This window comes from Hirsutella rhossiliensis (genome assembly GCF_020360975.1).
Source record: "Hirsutella rhossiliensis strain HR02 chromosome Unknown scaffold00008, whole genome shotgun sequence".
Lineage (NCBI taxonomy): Eukaryota > Fungi > Ascomycota > Sordariomycetes > Hypocreales > Ophiocordycipitaceae > Hirsutella > Hirsutella rhossiliensis.
Window position 1 is genome coordinate 201856 of NW_025408674.1, and position 18285 is coordinate 220140.

The window sequence follows — 18285 nt, forward strand, 5'->3', positions numbered from 1 at the left end:
CTTTAACTTCTCGATTAAGTACTAGCTAGGGTAGGACTCCGTAGTCCTAGATACGCTTTCCCGGAGGGATTAAGACCGGCCGATAGGAGCGGATATCGAGGCCCGGGATCTATAGCTTATCCTATAAGAAGCGCTATAGACTTATATAGGAGCTTCCTTAGTAGGGGAAGGCGCGGCGCTAACGGATAAGCCTTTTCCCGTACCTTTGCCTCGGCCTAGCAAGGAGGGATAGACCGGCCTAGGGGCGCGTACGGCGCGGGTATTCTAAGATAAGGTCCTCTAGCGCTTATAGGATAGGATATCGTCTCTAGACTATACCTACGAGAGCGTATACCACGCTATTAAGTCTAGCGCTTAACGCCTCGATCTAAAGCTAAAGCTAAAGGTATAAGTAGCCGACTATTATATCGACCTACGGGGGCACCTACGTTAGCGGGGGAGACTATAGGTACCGGGCGCGCCGTATACTATAAAAGCTAGGGAGAAGGATAGACCGCTAGAGCTAGATAAACAGAACGAGCTCTAAAGGAAGCTAGTTTAGCTCGTCTATAACTTTAGTATCGTAGGCTACCTAGGTAGGCAGGGTATAGTAGTAGGCCTTACGAGGGATTTCTACTAGCCCCTCCTATAGTACTACGTTCGCCGCTTCCTCTATAACTATAATATCTATAGCCGTACTAAGATTTAGAGGGCGTAGCTTAAAGGGCTGCTTAAGTAGCTTCCGGTGCTTAACCGGTTCTATACGTATATATAGATAGACTTTATAACGGACCTCTTATTTATAGAGGGCGGCAACCGCTATATATAGGTAATTAAGGACTAACTTAGTAAGTCTATAGTATTAAAGCCGATACTATCTATAAATACGGAGTCCTATATAGAGCGCTTCCTATAGTACTAGGCCTGCTTATATAGCTAGCTAGCCTTTATTATAAGCGATAAGGGATCGAATTAGACTAGCTGCTTTTAGTAGTACCTATACTAGCTACTTTAGATTACGTAGCTACTTAGTATAGTATATTACCTATAGACTAACGGAGGGCCTAAGAAGGTTAACTAAGAGGTATAGGCTTACCTACGGGCTATTATAGCCTATAACTAAGTAGACTAAGACTATTAGCTCCCCGCGGCCTAACTTACGTTAAATAGTAGACTATATACCTCTATTAAGATAGCCCCTTTCTTTATAATATATAGCTTTAAACTACCCTTACTAGTTCCCTTTACCGTAGATATAGTAGTAGAGTAGTATAGTAATTTATTACTAGAGGGCCGCGCCTTTATATTCGTATAAAAGCTATAGGAGACTATAGATTATTATTAATCCGCGATAGCCGCCGCGGCATAAGATTAGGAGCGGCACGCTAATAAGACTAGGGCCTTAATAGATAGGTTTATAGTAAGAGATAAGGTATAGCTAGACCTCTATAACTATAGGTTAGTATAGCTAAAGAAGAAGCTTAACTAGCTATACGCGAAGTTTACGGTATAGAGGGTTATTAGCTTATAGGTTATAGAGCTCGATAGTCTCTTAATAGGGGTCTATAATAAGATTAACGTAGACCTCCTTTATAGAGCCTCCTTTAACCCGCTGCCTAGATAAGAAGTAGTAGACGCTTAACCGCCCGTAATTAAGGTAGAGGGAGAGGATAAGTTCGAGGTTAAAGAGATATAAGCCGCGCGCTAGAAAAAGGTCGGTAAGGGGAAACGCCGGGAGGTCCTTATTAAGTAGCGCGGGTATCTCGACCCTATATAGGAACCTATATATAAGTTTATAGGAACTATAGCCCTTAATAAGTTCGAAGCCTTATTTAAAATAGTAGATAAGAATAATAGACTAGCGGACTACTAATAGTAGCCTAGGCTAGGACTACGAAGTAAGTATAGCGGAGGGGGCAGTTATAGTAATATAGGTAATATAAGCGTAATAGTATAGGTAGAGATAAAAATAGCGTTTATTATAGGGCGGAGCCCTTAGACTACCTAGGCCTATTCCTTATCGTTATTATTATTATTATCTTTATTATTATCGTCCTTATCGGCCTCTTCCTTCTTATTAGCGGCGGCGGCGGTCTCTAGGGCGCTAAGGCGGCCCTCTAAGCCCGTAAGCTAGTCGGCGGCGGCGGCGGCTCTAGGGGTAAAGGGGCGGCGGCTAGCGGCGGCGGTAGGGGCAGCGGCGGTAGCGGAGGCGGGCACGGCTAAGGGGACCGCTAATAGGGCGACGGAGGTAGTATCCCTAGCGCTAGGTATATTAGAGGCGGAAATAAGGGAGCGGAGGAGTAGGACTTACTTAGGTATAAGGCCCTATCGCTCGAGGGCACGGAGGTTATAGTAGGCGGCGGCGGCGGTAGTAAGGCGCTTCTTAGTAGCCCCCCGCGCTTACCCGTATAAGCCGGCCTTTTAAGCCGACGCTATAGCGAGTAGGATAAGAGGCGCCGCCTTATAGGCGCGGCCGGCTCGCGCGCACTAGTAGCAGCTACCGCCGCGGCGGCGCCCGGCCTAGTCGGAGTAGTTAAGCTCCTATAATATATAACGTATATAGGGGGCTAAGCGGGCGGCGCTAGCCTATACTTAGCGCTTATACTATAGGAGGTTAGCGGATAATATCTATTACGCTTGCCTAACTATAGACTTATAGGGGTAGCGGAGATAGAGGCAGGGGCCGAGGGGCCGGGCGTTATAGGTAGCGGCGGGGACGGCGTCGTTACCTTAAGGGGCGACGTAAGAGTAAATAGCGTAGTAGAGGCGGCGGCGGCGGCGGTAAGAGCGGTAGCAGCGGCGCGGGTAGGAGCGGCGGTAGCGGCGGAGTCGTCGTTAGCCGCGGCTAGCGCGGCGTCGACGAACGACTCTATACGCTCTAAGAAGGAGGAGGTAAGAGAGGGAGAGGTAGATATATCTATTATAGAAGTTAGTATAACGGAATACGGCCTCCCGCTCTATAGGGCGCGGAACTTACTAGTTAGAGTTATTATTATTATTAGGGCTATTATTACTACTACCGCTACTACTATAAGTATACGTTAATAGAGCGGCTTATATAGCTAGGAATAGACTAACGCCTTAGGTAGAGCGGAACTTACCTATTAATACTACTACTATAGTTAAAGAAAGGAGAAAAGGAAGGGAAAAGGGAAAGGAGGGATACCGCCTTATATACCCCTTAGTAGAGGATACTGCCTAAGGTAAAGGGGACGGGCAACCTAAGGCTTATATAGGTCTAGACTAGCCGCTAGCTACCTAGAGGCGTATATAATAAGTTACGCCCTTATTTAAATAGCTAGCCGGCTAATAAGTATAGAGCTAGGTCCTAGCTACTTAGGCTAACGGGCGCGGGGATAATAGGGCTAGTAGGGCCGGCCCTATTAACGGGAAAGGGTAGGGAAGAGCCCGCGGCATAGGCCTAATTATATAGGAGCCGTTAATAGGGCAGCGCTACGCCGCGCTTAAGGGAGGGCATTATATAAGAGTCTTTAACTATTATAGGTAATAGGCTTAGGCCGCGGCCTAAGCTATATAGTTATATACGGAGGGCTAGATCCTATAAGTATAAGGGCGGGCTAGCCGCGTATAAAAGAGCTCTATATAGCTTATTAATATTATCCTACGGATAGTACCTATATATACGCTTTTACTTACTCTATAATAGGTAGCCTCCTTTACTTAGGGGTATATAAGGCGGTATCCCCTTTTTTTTTTATCCTTTCCTTTTCCTCCTTCTTTAACTATAGTAGTAATAATAATAAGTAAGTTTAGCTTTACCTAGGGTATTAGTTCGTTCTTAGCTATATAGGCTACTTTATTAACGTATACTTATAGTAGTAGCTATAGTAGTAATAATAGCCCTAATAATAATAACTTTAACTAATAAGTTTTCTACCTTATAAAGTAAGAGGCTATAATCTATAATACTAACTTCCGCGATAGATATATCTACCTTCCCCTCCTTTACTTCCTCCTTCTTAGAGCGTATAGAGTCGTTCGTCGACGCCGTGCTAAGTATAGCTAATAATAGCTCCGCCGCTACCGCTACTCCTACCCGCGCCCCCGCGACCGCGCCTACCGCCGCCGCCTCTACCTCTACTACGCTAGCCGCCCTTATATCGCCCTTCCGTATAACGACGCTATCCCCGCCGCCGGCTATAACGCCTAGCCCCTCTACCCCCGCCTCTGCCTCTACTACCCTTATAAGTCCGCTACCTAGCGAGCGTAGTAGCTATTTTCCGCTAACTTCTTAAAGTATAAACGCTAAGTATAGGCCGGAGCCGCCCGCGCGGCCCCCTATATATAGTACGCGTCGTAGGAGCTCCCCTACGCCGACTAAGTTAGGCGCCGCTATAGCGGTAGTTATTACTAATACGCGCGTACCGGCCGCGCCTATAAAGCGGCGCCTCTTATCTTACTCGCTATAGCGTTAGCTTAAAAGGCTAGCGCGTATAGGTAGGCATAGGGGGCTACTAAGAAGCGCCTTACTACCGCCGCCGCCGCTTACTATAATCTCCGCGCCTTTAAGCGCTAGGGCCTTATCCTTAAGTAAGTTCCTCTTTTTTAGCTCTTTTACTTCTACTACTAACTCTCTTAGTACTAAGAATACTACCTTTATCGCCTTATCGGCGGTCCCCTTAGCTATGCCCGCCGCCGCCCCTACCGCTACTACTAGCTAGGCCCCCCCCGCTCCTAGAGCCCTTAGAGCTACCGCTACCGCCGACTAGCTCGCGGGCCTAGAAGGCCGCTTAAGCGCCTTAGAGAGCGCCGCCGCCGCTAATAAGGTAGAGGAGGATAATAAGGATAAGGATAAGGATAACGATAAGGATAAAGAGTAGGTCTAGGTAGTCTAGGGGCTCCGCTTTAAAATAAACGCTATTTTTATCTCCGCTTATATTATTATACTTACGTTATTATAACTACCTACTTTACTTTACCTACTTTATAGTCCTAGCTTAGGCTATTATTAGTAGTCTACTGGTTTATTATTCTTATTTACTATTTTAAATAAGGCTTTAAACTTATTAAGGGCTATAGTTCCCGTAAACTTATATATAGGTTCTTATATAGGGTTAAGATACCTATACTACTTAACGAGGACCTCTTAGCGTTTCCCCTTATTAATATTTTTCTAGCGCGCGGCCTATATCTCTTTAACCTTAAACTTATCCTTTCCCTTTACCTTAATTATAAGCGGTTAAGCGTTTACTACTTTTTATCTAGGTAGTAGGTTAAAGGAGGCTTTATAAAAGAGGTCTATATTAATCTTATTATAGACCCTTATTAAGAGACTATTAAGCTCTATAACCTATAGGCTAATAACCCTTTATACTATAAACTTTATATATAGCTAGTTAAGCTTCTTTTTTAGCTATACTATCCTATAGTTATAGAGGTCTAGCTATACCTTATCTCTTACTATAAACCTATTTATTAAGGCCTTAGTCTTATTAGCGTGCCGCTCTTAATCTTACGCTACGGCGGCTATCGCGGATTAGTAATAATCTATAGTCTCCTATAGCTTTTATATAAATATAAAGGCGCGGCCCTTTAATAATAAATTACTATACTACTCTACTACTATATCTATAGTAAAGGGAACTAATAAGGGTAGTTTAAAGCTATACGTTATAAAGAAAGGCGCTATCTTAATAGAGGTATATAGTTTATTATTTAATATAAGTTAGGCTATAAGGAGCTAACGGTCTTAGTCTACTTAATTATAGGCTATAATAGCTTATAGGTAAGCTTACGCCTCTTAGTTAACCCTTTTAGGCCCTTTATCGGTCTATAAGTAATATACTATACTAAGTAGCTATATAATTTAAAGTAGCTAGTATAAGTACTACTAAAAGCGGCTAGTTTAATTCGATCCCTTATTGCTTATAATAAAGGCTAGCTAGCTATATAAGCGGGCTTAGTATTATAAAAAGCGCTCTATATAAGACTTTATATCTATAGATAGTATTAGCTTTAATATTATAGACTTACTAAGTCGGTCCTTAATTACCTATATATAACGGTTACTACTCTTTATAAGTAGGAGGTCCGTTATAAAGTCTATCTATATATATATATAGAACCGGTTAGGTACTAAAAGCTACTTAAGTAGCCCTTTAAGCTACGCCTTCTAAATCTTAGTACGGCTATAAATATCGTAGTTATAAAGGAAGCGGCGAACGTAGTACTATAAGAGGGGCTAGTAGAAATCCCTCGCAAGGCCTACTACTATACCTTGCCTACCTAGGTAGCCTATAATACTAAAGTTATAAACGAGCTAAACTAGCTTCCCTTAGAGCTTATTTTATTTATCTAGCTCTAGCGGTTTATCCTTCTCCCTAGCTTTTATAGTATATAGCGCGCCTAGTACTTATAGTCTCCCCCGTTAATATAGATGCCCCTATAGGTTAATATAATAGTTAGCTACTTATACCTTTAGCTTTAGCTTTAAATCGAGGCGTCGAGCGCTAGACTTAATAGCGCGGCGCACGCTCTTATAGGTATAGTCTAGAGACGATATCCTATCTTATAAGCGCTAGAGGACCTTATCTTAAAATACCTATACTATACGCGCCCCTAAGCTAGTCTATCCCTCCTCGCTAAGCTAAGGTAAAGGTATAGGGGAAGGCTTATCTATTAGCGCCGCGCTTTCCTCTACTAAGGAAGCTCCTATATAAGTCTATAGCGCTTCTTATAGGATAAGCTATAGATCCTAGGCCTCGATATCCGCTCCTATTAGCCGGTCTTAATCCCTCTAAGAAAGCGTATTTAAGACTATAGAGTCCTGCCCTAGCTAGTACTTAATCGAGAAGTTAAAGTATAAGAGATACTCTACTTAGCGGGCTTATTATTTTAAGAGGTACTAGCGGGTTATAAAGTACTTAAGATTCTTATAGCCTATAAGAACCTTAAAGCTTTTATAGCTTTAGAGCTCTACTTACTATTACTTAAGGTAGCTAATAATCGCTAATATCTCTTTATTATAAATAGCGTAATTCTACTCTACTAGGGTTAGCTTATAAGAGTAAAACGCTATTAGTTACTTCCGCTCGTTTACCTCTTAAAAGAGTATTCCTCTAAGTATATAGCCGCTATAGTCTACTTTAACTAATATAGACCGGTCGAAGTCCTACTAAAGTAGTACTAGGGCCTATAAGAATAAGTCCTTAAGCGTATAGAACGCTCCTTCTTATATAGGCCCTTAATAAAAAGCGGTCTATTTCCTAGTAATCTTATTTAAGGGACTTATAATATAAAAGAAGCCCTTAATAAATATCCTATAATAGTTCGCGAACCTAAGGAAGCTCTATACGCCTATCTATATAGTTAGGGCCGCTTAGTCTTAGATCGCTTAGATCTTTATAAGATCCGCCTATATACCTATGCCTATATAGATAATAAAGCCTAGGTACTTAACCCTCTTAACCCCGAATTTATATTTATCTAGGTTAAGGTAGAGCCTATAAAGTTAAAGGCGCTCTAAGACCCTCTATACTTTCTATATATAGTCCTTATAGGAGCCGCTAATATAGATAAGAATATTATCTATATATATAAAGGCGAACTTATCTAGGAAGTCCTATAGTATATTATTAATATAATACTAAAAGGTAGCGGGCGCTCTTAAAAGGCTAAAGGGCGTTATAAGCTACTTAAATAAGCTATAGCGTATATAGAACGCTGTTTTTTACTTATTACCCTTTAAGATTTATACCTTATAGAACGCTTATTTTATATCTAGCTTTATAAACTACTTTACCTTTAAAAAGTTATAGAGCGTATCTAAGATTAAGGGTAAGGGGTAATAGTCTAGCCTTATAATTACGTTTAGAGCCCTATAGTCGTAATAAAACTATATCCCGCCCCTTAGTTTACGTATAAATAAGACTAGCGCTCTTACTTTAGAGCTACTTACTTAAATAAAACCCTTATTTAAGAGGTCCCTTAGCGTCTTCTTTAGTACTAGTAGCTCTATATATAATATACTATATAGCGGTCTAAATAGTATAAGTAATTCCTACCCCTTTTTATTAGTATAGAGTACGATCCTATAGTCTACCCCTAGCTTATATAGGTTAAGCTTATTTACTTCTTAGGACTTAAATAGCGGTAGGAGGTCGTAAAAGCGCTTTAGTATCTACTACTATAGCTTAGAGGGTAACTTTAGCTTCTTTATCTAAAGGGCCTTATCGATATCCGCTAAGCTAACTATATAGACCGCTACGTTAGCCGCTACCTAGCCTTACCCTTACTCTACCTATTATATAGTTCCTATAAAGATAAAGGTAAGGACTTCTTATACTAAGTATAAAGCTTATACGCTTAGTCCTACGCCTATAAAACTATTATTATAGCGGACCTACCGTTATATAGGCCTAAACTATAGCTTTCTTTAGTATAAAACTAAGTATAACTCTATATATAATAACTAAGGTTTCCTAAGGATTAAGGGAAATTTTAGTTAAGGGATTATATAGGCTATAATAAGCTTATAGTAACTATTAACCTTTATAGCTAGCTATATAATACCCTTAATTACTATACCCTTTATTACGCTTAAGGCGCCCTTTACTTACCTTAGGGCGATCTTTTCTACTAGTACTTATATCTCTCGCGTAAGCGCCTCGTTAACTACGGCGTAGTACTAGTAGCCCTTATCTATAAAGGTAGTAATAGGTAAGGAGTTATTAATTATAACCTATATTAAAGTAAGCTCTTCTTTTATATAGGTAAATAATTCCTCCTTCTTTCTTATTAGTACTAGTAATTAAGGCTCTAGAGCCTATCTTTACTCCGGAGCTACTTTTTTTCCTCTAGGCCTAAGGGGGCAGAGTCCTCTTTATTATCTAAGGTAAAGAGCGGTTCTATCTTCGCTACTTAAACCGCTATAGGCCGCTTAGCTAAAAGGAAGGGGCATTTTAATATAAAGTACGTAGATACTCTATAATATAAGTAGCGGCCGTTAGCCTTCCTCTTCCTAATTTCCTTACTTATTACCTACTTTGCCTACTACTTAGAGTATAGGGCGGTATAAGGGGTAGTCGATAGCGTCTTCTTACCGCGTTTAGCCCGGTCTATATAGGTAGCTAATATTAAGGTATCCTTATCTATATCGATAGCCGGTTATTTATCTTATAGAGGGGCGGTAATCCTATCGCTACTATACGGCGTACGCTTACGGAGCTTTTAGAAACGCAGCGTCTATTTATAGCCCTAAGCTACCTTTATTAAACGGCTTATATACTCGCCGTAGTTAATAAGTATAATTATAGGGATAAGTAGCTCTTATAGGGCTAGCGTAATCGAATTCTATAGCTGTATAAGCTTCGCGCTATCTTCTTATACTATAGTCCCCGCTACCTATAAGAGCGTCTCTTTAAAATTAAGAAGGAATTTACTAAAGGTTTATCTATCTCTCTACTTAAGGGTCTATAGCCTATCTTACGCCTTCTCCCGCTCCTATACGTTACTAAACGTATATATAAGGTATTAAAAGAAGTCTTATAGGTCGCGTTTACCCCTAAGGCCGCCCTTATCCTAGAATCTAGAGATCTACTATATCTAGGGCTCTAGTAGCGTATAGAGGAGCGAATACTACGCTATATCGCGATAGCTATTTAGGCCCTATTTCTTATTAGTTATAAACTTCGTCTATAGCTAGCTAAGAAAGAAGTAGAAGGACTCTAGCTTACTATCCTAAGTCGGCTAAGGGAGCGGCTTCCGCGTTAGTAGTATCGCCGCTATAACCGGCGTTACGGAGGCTATAGGGGTTAGAGCTAGTCTTATAGACAGCTCCCTTAGTATAGCGAGAACCTCGTCTATCTTACTAGCTATTGCGCTTTTAATCGCTTTTAGGATAGCTACGATACTTCCTATCTATCTAAGGAGGGGCGGAGTACTTCCTTAAAGGGGAGGCGCCCTCTCTAAAAAGATATCTATTAAATCTATTAGTTAATAGCTTATACTATTACGGAGTAAGTAAAGGCATAGGCGTAGGTACTATTTATAGGATAATATTAATAAGCTATATAGAGCTCTCTTATACGCGGCTAGCCTATATATATATATATAGGATCCGGCCCTCTATATATAACTATATAGCTTAGGCTATAGCCTAAGCCTATAACCTATAATAGTTAAAGACTCTTATAGCCGGCTACTAATATCTCTATAACTATAAATCCTAACCCCGTTAGCTATAGAATACGATAATATATAGACTATATAGATTCTTATAAAGGAAAATAGTAAGCTATTAACCTAGCTATAGTATATCGATATCTATTAGTATTAGTTACGCTAAGAGGTCTAAAGGGGACTTATTTCTATTTATTAGGTTCTAACGGTATTAATAAAAGCTAATAGTCTTATAAAGCCCTTACTAAAGTAGAAGCTAGCTATCTTTTTATAGTAAATTAGGCTAAAAGACGTTCGAGAGAAGCTATCCTTAGAAGCCCGCCTTAAGAGTCTACGAGAGGAGCTAATAGTATATAAGAGGAAGGAAACGTCTATAGCTAAAGAGAGGAATTAGGACTTATCTTAAAGGAGGGCCCCTAGCTTAATTAGGACTTATTCTTCTTAAAGGCCCCCCTTTTAGGGACTTATCCTTAGAGAAGCCCCCCTTTCTTATAGGACTTAATTTCCTCCTTAGGCCCCTTTTTCCTAAAGTAGGTCTAAAAGAGCCTAGGGCTAAAACCCGGATTTCTTAAGTAAGGGATAAGTATAGACTAAGACCTCCTCTATACGCTTACTAGCCTAGGTATTTAGCTTTACCCTTTCTATAAGGGCAGGCTATAGCTAAGGGGGTATATCGCGAAGCGTGGCCTAATTTCGTAGTTCTTAGAAATATCCCTTAGTACGAGGGACCTAGGAAGCTAAAAACACCCGGTATAAAAAACAGGTTTTAAAGAAGTAGCTAAAAAGAGGTATAGAAAGAAAGGTAGGGGTATAAGGGGAAGTAGAAGTAGCGATAGCTTCTTATAGAGGTAGCGAGAGATAAGACGGATATACCGGCAACGGCTAAAAAGGAAGGGAAAAACCGGTAAAAGGCTCGGTAGTTAAAAGGATATTAGTACCTTCTTTAAGTAGGATCTTCTTTATTAATTAAGATACTAAACGGGTATAAAGAGGGGCGTTAGATAGAGGAAAGAAGGATAATTAAGGAAATATAATAATTACTCCCTTACTATAATTACTACTCCTATAAGAATTAAATATCTCTACCCTACCTATCCGACCCCTTACTTTTACTTTTACCTTTATATATTTTATATATACTTCTTATATCTCTCTTTACGAGACTTATAGTATAATTAGGGACGAAATATAAGCTTAGTATAGCTTATTACTTATAAATAAATAAATAAATAGAATAACTTAATTAAACGCTTAAATAATATTTATAATACTATATTAGCTATAAATAAAACGATTAAGTTAAATAGCTACTAATAGTATAACTAGCTTATAATAGCTTAGTTATAGAAATAACTAAGCTCTTATTAATATATATTAATTATAGATATAACCTAGAAGTATTTAAGGTTATTTAATAAAGACTATAAATAAAATAAGTAATACTATAAGTAGATTAGCTATAAAAATTATATAAAGAAATATAATAAGAACTTTAATTTATTAGAAAATAAATATCTACTTACTATAATCGGAAAAGATTATAGGGACTAATCTTTTAAGAGGGAGATATAGTCTACTTTATATAACGAAATATTAAAATAAAACGGCTAAGTAATAAATTAGATTTTAAGAAACTTAGACCGTTTAAAGTTAAGAAAACTATTTTAAAAGTTAACTATAAACTTTCGCTATTAATAATAATATAGATATACTTAATATTTTATATCTTATTATTAAAGCTAGCGCTATAAAACGCTAAACTATAAGAAAGAAATTTAAAGTTAACGATAATTAAGAATATAAAGCTAAATAAATACTAGATATAAGAAAATAAGGTTAGTAATAAAAGTACCTTATTAAGTAAAAGGGATATAAACTAAAAGAAAATACCTAGGAACTACTTAAGTACTTACCCTACTATAGTTCTTTACTTTAATAGTTTTACTAGTAAAATCTACCCTAGGTATTATAAAATCGCTTAATAAACTAATAGTATTTTAATTAATTATATTAAATCTACTTATTTATTAAATATTAACTATTACTTTAGATTCTTAACGCTCTACTTTATTAAGGTTATTTAAGGAATAAAGGCCTTAATAGGCTATCTTAGTACCCTTTATCTTTAGCTAGTACTTTTAATAGTAAAGCCGCGCTAAACGAGCTAAGGCTTTATTTAGGTTAGCTTAAGCTTTTAATATTCGCTCCTTAGTAATTTCTTTTTCTTTATTTAATTAATCGGACTTTAGATTTATTTAGGATACTAAGAGATATATTAGCTATAAATAATAAGTAAGATAATAAGGTTACTTATAAGAGCTAATCGCTACGCTTAATATATTATAAGAACGACCTTACTATATATATTTAATATACTTAGAAGATTTCTTTAGTATTTTATAATAAAAGCCGCGTAATAAATAAAAAGAATATAGTATAATATTAAAACTAAGACGATTAATAAACTTAGCTAAATAAATACGCTTAAGGGTCTTATAAGAACGATCTTTTAATATACGACTAAATATACTATTAGTAGTATATCCTAAGGGATAAAAAGGATAAACGAGGAATATATATACGCGCGATAAAGGTATATTTATATATAGCGGCTAAGGTAGTAATAGGTCTTATAAATAAAACTAAAAGGAAGGGAGATATTATATTATAACTATAGTTAGTAGGCTATAGGAGAGCTAGCTATAGTTATTACGAAGCGTAGCTTAATTTTATAGTTCTTAGAGATATCCCTTAGTAAGAGGGACTAAGGAAGCTAAAAATACCCGGTATAGAAGAAGGAAGAAGGAGCTAAAAAGAGGTATAGAAAGGAGGGTAGGGGTATAAGGGGAAGTAGAAGTAGCGATAGCTTCCTATAGAGGTAGCGAGAGATAAGATAGATATACCGGCAATAGTTAGAAAGGAGGGGAAAAACTAGTAAAAAGCTTAGTAGTCGAAAGGATATTAGTAGCTTCTTTAAGTAGGATCTTCTTTATTAATTAAGATGCTAAATAGATATAAAGAGGGGCGTTAAATAAAGGAAAGAAGGATAATTAAAGCAATATAATAATTACTCCCCTAACTTTATTACTGCCCCTATAAGAATTAAATCTCTCTGCCTTACCTATCCGACCCCTTACTTTTAATTTTACCTTTATATATTTTTATATACTTCTTATATCTCTCTTCGCGAGAGTTATAAGCCCGGGAGGAATAGTATTCCTATACCTTCCGGCTGCTATAAAAGGCACCTTTTTTATATCCTTTATAGCTTCCTTTTACCCCTCTTACTAGAAAGGCCGATTTTTAACCGACTTTTCTACCCCCTTACTTCTATAACGATAACGAAAACCGACTCCTTTACCGTCCCTACGGTCTATAGGACGATTCTTATAAAGCCCTAAGATTAAGATAAGTAGGTAAAGGAGCTACGGGCTTATATAAATAGAACTATCTATAATTTAGTCTTCTTTAATAAGTAGGACCCTCTTAAGCCCCCTCTTTATCCTAGGGCAACGGACTTTATAGAGGGCGCTACCCTCTTCTCCGAGCTAACCTCTATATAATAAAGAGCCTTTTCTACTACCTTAGGTAACTATAAAAGTTATCGAAAGGAATACCTTTACGAGACGAAGCTACTAACTACTACTTATACGGCGATAATAGAATCCGTTAGTACTATAAAGCTAATCTCTCTTTAAGAGGAAGAGACTCCTAGGCAGTAGCTTTTAAAGCTCGAGACCTTAATAGCTCCCTCGAGGGGCTATATAACTAACTATATTAAGAAGACCTATACGGTATATCTAGGAGCCTTTTCTACTAAGAACTTACTAGCTTCTTCGTAGCTAGCTAAGTAAGAAGAAATCCTCGAGGAAGCTAACTAATACTTCTTAATAGAAGCTCTTTCCGGCTAGTAGCTATAGGATATATCTCTACTAATAAAGCTTATTAGTAATAGTTACTTAACTATCTTTTAAGAGGCTAGCTAGGAACTAGATAAAGAGGCTACTAGAGTATAATAGTAAGTAGTCTTATTCCTTCGTAGCTAGTACTCGACCTAGATAGCTCGACCTATAGCTGCTATAGCCCTTATTGCTACGGCCCCCGCTGCTACTACTATAGCTATTGCTCCTTCGGCTCCTCCTCCCTCGAGAGCCTTAACCCTATCTTTAACGGCTACCTTAGTCCTAGCCCCGGCTTCGTATCTTACTCCGGGCCCGGACCCGGTCCCGTTAGTTAGACCGGCCCGACTAGTCCCCTAATAGACCTTTTAGTCTATTAGTCGAAAAATCAAGGAACTAATCGAAATCGAACCTCTTTATTAAAATTAGCAATAAGGGGTAAAAAGAGGAGGTTTTTAAGTAGACCTTCTAGATCGGGACGAGGATTCCTTAAAGAAATAATATATAAGGAGGAATCGAACTACCTACTAAGTATATAAAAAGCCCTATTAGCTAGAAGACTACTAGTAGGTCTTCGAGGAAAACCGACTTAAAGGAGTTAACCCTTTAAAGAGGCTATAAGAAATAGTATAATAGTCTCTTAAGGAGGACCCCTTATTATAGAAGAAGATAGACGAGATTTAGGTTACTAAGAAATAGTAACTAATAACGCCGCTACCCCTATTTAAGCTATAAATTTAAGGAAAAATCGTTAGTATAGTAAATCCGGCCTTCGTCTTCCTTATAGATTAATAAGGCTAAGACTAACCGTTAGAGCCCTCCGATTATCCCCTACGAAAATCAGCTATCCTTAACTCCGGTGCTTCCCTCGATATCTATAATATACTCTTACGATTCCGGTCCTTTAAGAAAGTATAGAGGGAATACCTTATTGCTAGGGAATTAACCGTACGGATAGAGGGGTATAGAAGGGTGAATTTTACGATAAAATTACCTAACGGGTCTATATAAATTCTTCGGCGAAAAAGGGTAGTATTTTGCCCTTAATTTTTAATAAGCCTAATTTCCTTCTACCTTCTTAGAGAGGAAGGAATCTTCTAGGATATAACGTCTAAGCCTACGAGGCTAGTCTAGAAGAATTAGACTATTAAGCTTATTAAGGAGAAATTCGGTTAATTTATTCTCGAATTCTAACCTATTTATAGGAAGGAACTACTTAAGAAGTTAGCTTTCCTTACTAGGAGGAATAGGTCTACTATAAAGGACCCTCTTTTAGCAGCCTAAGGAGACAGCATTCTTTAGCACGTATAACTTAGTTACCCGGGCCCCCTAGCTTTATATAGGCTAGGCTAATAATAGGGCGTACGAATAAGGGGCTTAAAGACCGTCGAATATAAACACTATAGCTAAGGAAAGACTAGGAGACGAATTTCTAGAAGGACCTTAATACGGCCGGACTAGCCGTATAAGGAAATTTAGGTCGACTAGACCGACGTCTCTAGGGACTAGGAAAGCTTTATTAAGGTAATGTTTTTTATAGACGCCTTTTTAGGGATGGTTTTACCTTATTTCTTATAGACCTACCTAAGTAAGTATAACTAGTTTACCCTCTAAGACTTCGTTAACTAGATAAAATCCTACTTTAGCTACGAGGTAAAGAAGATATAGTTTAATAGAGAGCTATTTATAAAGGATATCTTAAATTAGCTTTAAAAAAGGGGCATTTTACCCCTCCCGTTAGCACCGAATACCTAGGCCTAAAACGGAGGGGTAGAAAGATTAAGGGGTGCTATAATAAAAAGAGCCTATATAATAAGACTTACTATAAAGCTTCTATACGACCTTTAAAGGGAAGTCGTTAAAACCGCCTATTACCTTTAGAACCGGACCCTTAGGGACCCTAAGGACCCTAGGGAACTAAACTAAGGAATAAATTAAAAATCCCCCCTTAAGCTCTTTACGAAAAAGAGGGCCTCGCTAGCCTACCTTTATGCCTATAGCTATAAGGCATACGTAATAACTACCGATATATAGCTAAAAAGGAAGAAGAAAAGAAAGCTTAATCTTAGAGCCTTTATTAGTTACCTTATTAGCTATAATTCTACGAATATCTTCCGGATCTAGATTCCTCTTCTACGGAAGGTTATTACGACTAGGGATATAATTTTCGATAAATCTAGCTTCTTTAACGGAAAGAGGGATTAATAGCCCCTCTTACTCTCTTAACGTTAGCTAATTTAGAAGATTTAAATCCCCCCTTCCTAATAGTCTTAAGAAGAGGTTCTAAATAAGGAAATAAAAGAAGAAACTAACGTTAAAGTAGTCGAGGATAACGCTAACTTCGAAGAAGAGGAAGCTACTAGATTAGATAATCTAGACGAAGAAAGAGACTATAGGAAAGCGGTAGAGCTAGAATACGCCTACCTACCTATGCCTCCTCTTATATAAGAAGAAGATCTAAAAGTAGCTTTTTTAGTTAGTCTTTCTATCTCGACCCTTAAGGGGGTAGGAAAGGCACCTCTCTTAAAGGATTACCTAGCTGCCTTTTTATCCCTACTTCGAAAAACAAAGGAAGGTATAGGGCCCGATACGGATACTAAAGAAGACTAACCTCTCCCTTATTTTAATCGTTTTTCCGACTTCTACCTAACGCTAATAGAAGACGGTTCCTACGGAGCGTTTATAGTAGGCTAGCTTTTTAAGCTACTATTAGTAAGGAAGGTATATAAAAGAGACCTCCCGGACCTACTAGTAAACTAAAAGCAGCTAGAAAGACACTCCTTTAAAGACTAGTTTTTCTAGGCCTAGAAAGACTACCTAGCCTTATATAAAGAGATAGGGTCTTTCGAAGAGGTCCTTAAGGAAAAGGTAAGAGGAAAATAGGTCCTTAGCTATAAGTAGGTCTTTATCTATAAAACTAATAAACACGGCTTCCTTTAAAAGTATAAAGCCTAGCTAGTTATCTATAGGAATTAATAGGAAAAGGGGGATCTACCTACTAAGGTAACTACCTTAGTAGGGATATCTTTTTAGACCCTTATAGATATAAAGAGGGGCGTTAGATAAAGGAAAGAAGGATAATTAAGGCAATATAATAATTACTCCCTTACCTTTATTACTGCCCCTATAAGAATTAAATCTCTCTACCCTACCTATCTAACCCCTTACTTTTAATTTTACCTTTATATATTTTTATATACTTCTTATATCTATCTTCGCGAGAATAGTTATATAATAAAATAGCTTAAAATAATAGTTAGAACGAAAAGCTATTTACGCTTAGCTTACTTAAAGCCTATATAAGCTAAGTAAGCTTTATATAAATAGATTACTACTTAGGAGTATAGCTTATAAGTAAGCTATAGTAAGCTATAAAGGGGATTATAGCTAGGTCTATAATCTAAAGATAATCTTTATAAGTATATATAGTTACTTACTTTTACTCTTTTAAATAAATAGCTCTCTAGCTTTTAATATTAATCTTTATTATAATTTTATCTTTAATTCTAATTACCTAGTTATAGTCTATAGTCTATAACCTCTAACTTATTACTAACGTAATATACTTATTATTACTTAAACTACGCCTTAGTTATTATATCTATAACTTATAAGTAAGGTAAGTATAATTCTATACTATTAAGGGCTAGTATATACTTAGTATAGTAGTATAAGGCCGAATAATTATTTATTTAAAGCTAAGGAGAAAGGAGGAAAACTCTATCTTAGTTATAATAGTTATCTATCTTCCTTAGTCCTTAGCTCGACCTATATTTAAGTACTATTTAGCCTAAGTTTAGGTTAAGCTTTACTTATATATAGGTCTACTTTAGCTTAACCGTACTATAGTCGCTATAGTATAACCTTAGCCTTTTATAAGTATAGCCTATAATACTACCCTTACTCTCCCTATCTTATTAGTAGTACTCTTATTCTTTTCTTACTACCTTTTTATTATTACTATCCCTTTTTTTCCTTAGCGCGTATAGTCGCTTCCTTTTACCTTATACTTACCTTATCCTTTTATATACTAACCTTTTATATACCTATTCTACTTTATTCTTTCCTCTTCTATATATATACCCCTATACCTTACTAACTATATATATACCTATAACGACCGGTATTATTCCTAAGGGATAAACCTATTAAGGGGTTTATATTAATAGATATAATAGGGCGTAGTTTAAGTAATAATATATATATTATATTAGTAATAAGTTAGAGGTTATAGACTATAGACTATAACTAAGTAATTAAAATTAAA